Source organism: Arvicanthis niloticus, chromosome 28 (genome assembly GCF_011762505.2).
Source record: "Arvicanthis niloticus isolate mArvNil1 chromosome 28, mArvNil1.pat.X, whole genome shotgun sequence".
Taxonomy (NCBI): Eukaryota; Metazoa; Chordata; class Mammalia; order Rodentia; family Muridae; genus Arvicanthis; species Arvicanthis niloticus.
In genome coordinates this window covers 8,345,099-8,351,001 of record NC_133436.1, presented here as the reverse complement: position 1 = coordinate 8,351,001, position 5,903 = coordinate 8,345,099, and the positions used below count along the sequence as shown (strand labels likewise).

Sequence of the window (5,903 nt, the reverse complement as noted above, 5' to 3'; positions counted from 1 at the left end):
AAGCCTCAGGAGCTGAGGTTGAGCCAGGAAGCAGGCACTTCTGGCTCCCAGGACCAGATTCACCATGGAGATAGTAGAGACAAGCCATCTCTCTTTCATTGCTCCTCAAACTCATTAAGACAAAAACAAATCTTACGTCACAGTATGCGGGGGACACAGACAAGAAGAAGCGTGGAAGAAAACTGAGCACGTGGTGAGCCTGGTGCCTAGCTGGTGATGTTACTGCTTCCTGCCTGTGATAATGAAGATAGCATGAAATATTCTTCTCTGGGATGTGGGATAATGGGTACCAGGGGTCTCTTAGTACTATATTTATAAAATCTAATGTGTGTGTTCACAATTAATTCAAAGCAAAAATGTGTCTGTATTTGAATACATGTGTGAATATTTTAGGAGCACCTAGGGGTGGCAGATGCTTATATCTAACTAAAGAAAATTAGAAAACTTGGTCATTGCAAAGCTGGGGGTGGCATGTAAGTTACAGAATTTCTTACTCAACTGATTGCTGTGTGCTCAGGATGAGAAGAGGACACCCCCCATCCCCCACCCCCCGCTACCTCCCCATTCCGCTGGCTAGAGGACAGAGGACCACTAAGGACTGGTCTTTGTGACCTGAACAGCAGCGTCTACTCCCACACCCAGAATTAAGTGCCTGGGAAGATCCTGGGCTGTTTCCACCCCGTGGGTCATTACGGCACCCACCCATCTCCACACCTAGCTAGGACACAGTGAAATCCACTTTTACATTGCCTCTGGACCCTAGATTATGACAGTTCTTCCTCTCACTCCAGCCCTGCCAGGTCCCACAACTCCCCAGTTCACACCAGTGTCTTGAGTGTGAAGGTGCCGGGGTACCGGGAGCCCATGACAACAAGCACCACTACAAGAATTTCTCTCTTCGGTGTGTGTTTCTTCAATGGGCACAGTATTCGGGATGAGTCTCATCCTGAGCCCACAGCAATCAGTTGAGTGAGAAATTCTGTGGGGTGTGTCAGAGGTGTGCCAGACATGATTCCAGCCCTGGGGTAGGGGAGTTTTCTCTAAGGAAAGAGATCCACATGGAGGATAAGAATACACCAGGAGGCAAAGAAAGGAGGAGATGCATGTGCTTGAACAAAAAATCTTTTTGTTATTTTGTCTTTTTTTTTTTTTTTTTTTCAGAGCTGAGGATCAAACCCAGGGCCTTGCGCTTGCTAGGCAAGAACTCTATCACTGAGCTAAATCCCCAACCCCTGAACAAAAAATCTAACAGTTGGATAGAAGGCCTTCAAAATCCAAGGCTAGCCTGACTGCCAGATAGGATGGTGTCATGAATATTCAGAATATTCAAAGCCTTTCAGCCTTTTTGGTGCTGTGGAGGCTAGGCTACTCTGTCACTTTTAAGGGAGTGACTCCATGGGACATAAATACAGCTCTCTGAGTCCAGCTAAATGAATATCAACTCAGTTTCCCTTTGGCTGCACCCTAAAACCTTCTACACCTCTCCCAAGATCACCCAATACAAAGGCAGGGAGATAAAGAAACATTGTAGCAAATTGGAGCTAAAAATTTTCAAACTTTTACATAGTTACAAAAGTATATGATCAAATAAACGCTGGAAACCGGGAAGGGTCCTGCTGAAGGCACCTAATGCTGTGCAAAATATCACCCAAAACACACTGATTTAGCAGCAGTTTTCAACCTTTGGTTGTGACTCCTTGTTGGGGGGCGGGGGGTCACATATCAGATATCCTGCACATCAGATAACAGTAGCAAAGTTGTAGGTATGATGTTGCAAGGAAATACTTGTAAGGTTGGAGGTCACAACATGAGGAACTGTGTTAGAGGTTGGCAGTGTTAGAAAGGTTGAGATCCGATAGCGTAGAATATGGATGCTCCTTTATCATCTCTCTCAGTCATAGCAGCTGAGGTGCCACCAGGCAGTTCTGTTATCTGAGGTCTCATGTGGTTTGGGGTCAGATGGTGGCGACATAGCTTCCTTGCTCATCTGACGGATGTTGACCCGGCTGTCCCTGTGGCTTCAGCGGGGGACTGTCCACGAGGGCAGACCTGGTTAAGCACAGTGGGGGCACAAAGCAAAAGTAAAGGCAAAGCAGAAAGATGTGAAAGTGAGAGAGAGAGAGAGAGGGACTTGGTGGCGGAGGAACTCATGGGCATCATGGAGAGTAAGAGGGACAAGTGTGACCAGGATGTACTATACACATACATGAAATTGGGAAAGAATAAGTTAATTTTCTTAAAGGCCCCCTTAAAAGTCCTCCTTTTCCTCCACCTGCTACAGCTCAAATCTTTGGAATGTTTGGCCTTACTGGCTTTAAGCACTTTGAAGGTCAAGCCCATAGACTAGGACTCTTACTCCCATCAGAGGAGTCAGGGGTATAACAGCTCTGCTAGGCCCCAGTCATTATATAGGTAAAATGACTTAGATATGGATTTTATTAGTAGCTAACTTAAGCATTCCATTATCTTGAAAATAGCTGTCATAGCTTGGTGTCATGGAGCACGCCTTAAATCCCGTGCTCGCGCACGAGTGTGTGTGCGTGTGTGTGTGTGTGTGTGTGTGTGTGTGTGTGTGTGTGTGTGCGTGTGTGTGTGCGTGCGTGTGTGTGTGCGTGTGTGTGTGTGTGTGCGTGTGTGTGTGTGTGTGTGTGTGTGTGCGTGTGTGTGTGTGTGCGTGTGTGCGTGTGTGTGTGTGTGCGTGTGTGTGTGTGTGTGTGTGTGTGTGTGTGCGTGTGTGTGCGTGTGTGTGTGTGTGTGCGTGTGTGTGTGTGTGTGTGTGTGTGCGTGTGTGTGTGTGTGCGTGTGTGCGTGTGTGTGTGTGTGTGCGTGTGTGTGTGTGTGTGTGTGTGTGTGTGTGTGTGATAACTACTAGATGTAGTAGACTTGTTGGCTCTCTACCAGCAGAAGCCATACTGAAGGCTGCATCCTGCAAACCAGTTCTCTACGTTGCATACACCAGCTATGTTATGTCATGCTTTACCCACCAGTGTTTTCTTGTTACTATTATTTTCTGCCAATTTGGAGATCAAGCCATGCCAGTGGAAACCAGCAGAGGCACGATCTGACCCCAAAACCCAGGTTTTGAGGGATTCTCTTTTGTTTTTGTTTGTTTTTATGGTTTTTCGAGACAGGGTTTCTCTGTGTAGTTCTGGCTGTCCTGGAACTCACTCTGTAGACCAGGCTGGCCTCGAACTCAGAAATCTGCCTGCCTCTGCCTCCCAAGTGCTGGGATTAAAGGCGTGTGCCACCACTGCCCGGCCAAGGGATTCTCTTTAACCATCACATCACCCTACTGGGTGGAGGCAGCGATAACACTGGCCCTGTGCTGTACGTGATTTGGTTTAATCGTCATCCTGAAACTATGAGGGAAATGCTAACCTTATGATTCACAAGTACCGACTGAGAGAAATGAGCCTCTAATAGAGTCAGTAACTTGTTCCAGGTCGCACAGCCAGCGAAACCAGCTAGAGCAGGGATTATTAGCATCAACGTCATGCATGCTTTTCACTCCCGTACCTTGCTGTTGCAGACCACTCCAGCCACGTCGCTACCACAACCATCTGTGGCAGGACTCGGACAAGCTTATCAAGTACCTACACTGTTCCCAGAACTCTTGGAAGCCCAGAGGAGCAAACCCGAGCAAATTACTGAAAGAGAAAAATTCAAGCCAGTGTCCACGGCATGCTATGCTCACTATGAACCACCAGGGGGCGCGTGTCCTACTCTAGACTGCAGATAACCGAACTTGCCTGGGCGTGTGCCTTTGGATGTTTTGCTCTCAACTTGCAGAGGTTTTTTTGTTTTTGTTTTTGTTTTTGTTTTTGTTTTTTTGTTTTGTTTTGTTTTTGGTTGGATTTGGTTTGAGGTTGTGGTTGTGGTTGTTGTTGTTTCTGGTGTTAACAGGAACATCATCAAACGGGAGCTAAATTCTAGGAGGAGTCATACTAAGACTATTTGCATCCTATGTCCCTACATCTACACAGGGCTTGTAGGTGCGCCTGCTAAAATGAATGAATCGCTCCTCTTTGGGTTCTTTTGTTATCTATGCCTTCAGGAATGCCCATTTCACAGGTCACCTCACCCAACGTCTCTTGTTTGGCCTCCCTCTGAGACTTGTTCCTTTGGCAAAGTGGGAAAATCACCAGGGAAAAAGTTTAGGCCACACAAGGTGGAAAGGTTGCCTCACCCAAGGGCTTGGCTTTGCAGATCATCATCTTGAAACCACGTCCTCTGAGGGATCCCAGTGCCTGAAGGTAATTCATCTGGCTCACTCTGAATTAAATCCAACCCATAGAGGGGCTGGCTGAGCTGGAAAAAACCTATTGCTACATCAAAGAACAACTTTTCCCCTTTCCTTTCAGGTCATTTACAAATGTTATCCTCAGCCACCCATGGTTTGGAAATGTTACACTTTCTGGAATACCAACTGAGAGATTTTTAAAACAAAGGCATATAACCACAGTGGCAGACAGAGGGCGGCAATCACACATTTTTTTTTTCTGCAGCCCAGGCTACTGGAAATTCCAGGTTACAAACTGGTTGCATTTGCATCCAAATTTGCATCAAAATGGATGGAACTAGAAAATATCCTGAGTGAGGTAATCCAGACCCAAAAGGACACACATGCACTCACTGATAAGGAGATATTAGCCCAAAAGCTCAGAATACCCACGATACAACTCACAGACCACATGAAGTTTAACAAGAAGGAGGACCCAAGTGTATATGTTTCAATCTCACTAAGAAGGGGAAACAAAATAATCACGGGAGGCAGAGGGAAGGAGGGACTTGGGTGGGAGAGGGGAAGGAGAGGGGAAAAAAAAAAGGGGGGGGGCAGGACCAGGAGAGAACAGGCAGGGGAGAAGTCCAGAGGGCCAGGAGAATGAATCATAGCAGTAGGGGGTGAGGAGTGAGGGGAACCACTAGAAAGTCCCAGATGCCAGGGATTCAAGAGGCTCCCAGGACCCAGTGGGGATGACATTCTCCAAAATACCCAACAGCAGGGAGATAGAACCTGGAGAGACCACCTCCAGTAGATAGGCATGGCTCCCAGTGGAGAGATGGAGCCACCCAGTCATCTCAAATTTTTTTTAACCTGGAATTGTCTCTGTCTAAAGGAAATGCAGGGACAAAAATGGAGCAGAGGCTGAAGAAAAGGCCATCCAGAGACTGCTCCACCTTAGGACCCCTCCCATCTGCAGACACCAAACCTCAACACTTTTGCTGATGCCAAGATGTGCTTGCAGACAGGAGCCTGGTATGGCTGTCCTCTGAGAGGCTCTGCCAGCACCTAAGACAGATGCAGATGCTCACAGCCAACCATTGGACTGAGCCTGGGGACCTTATGGAAGAGTTAGGGAAAGGGCTGAAGAAGCTGAAGGGGATTGCAACCTCATAATAACAACAGTACCAATTATCTGAACCCCTCAGAGCTCCCAGGGACTAAACAACCAACCAAAGAGTATATATGGACCAGTCCATGGCTCCTGCTACATATGTAGCAGGGGACTGCCTCACCTGGCATCAGTGGGAAGGGATGTGCTTGGTCCTGTGGAAGCTCCATGCCTCAGAGAAGGGGGATGCTAGAGGGGTGAGGCAAGGGTGGGTAGGTGGGTGGGGGAGCACCCTCTTAGAGGCAAAGGGGGAGGGGAGATAGGTAGGGGGGTTTGTGGAGGGGAGACTAGAAAGGGGGATAACATTTGAAATATAAACACAATGATTAATAATTTTTTTTAAAAAAAGAATTTACTATAAAAAAAAATCGGTTGTATTGCCGGGCGGTGGTGGCGCACGCCTTTAATCCCAGCACTCGGGAGGCAGAGGCAGGCGGATTTCTGAGTTCGAGGCCAGCCTGGTCTACAGAGTGAGTTCCAGGACAGCCAGGACTACACAGAGAAACCCTG

At 47.5% G+C, this 5,903-nt stretch overlaps 1 long non-coding RNA gene across 1 annotated transcript in view; it reads left to right on the top strand.

Annotated features, from left to right (window-relative positions):
• The window catches only part of LOC143440042 (uncharacterized), a 6,183-nt gene extending 595 nt beyond the window's left edge, over window positions 1-5,588 (top strand). Inside the window, exons 2-5 of the long non-coding RNA XR_013107952.1 lie at window positions 18-193; window positions 3,530-4,253; window positions 4,362-4,598; window positions 5,118-5,588. This is a non-coding gene — a long non-coding RNA (uncharacterized LOC143440042). The remainder of the gene's footprint in view (window positions 1-17; window positions 194-3,529; window positions 4,254-4,361; window positions 4,599-5,117) is intronic.
• Window positions 5,589-5,903: the final 315 nt, after the last annotated feature.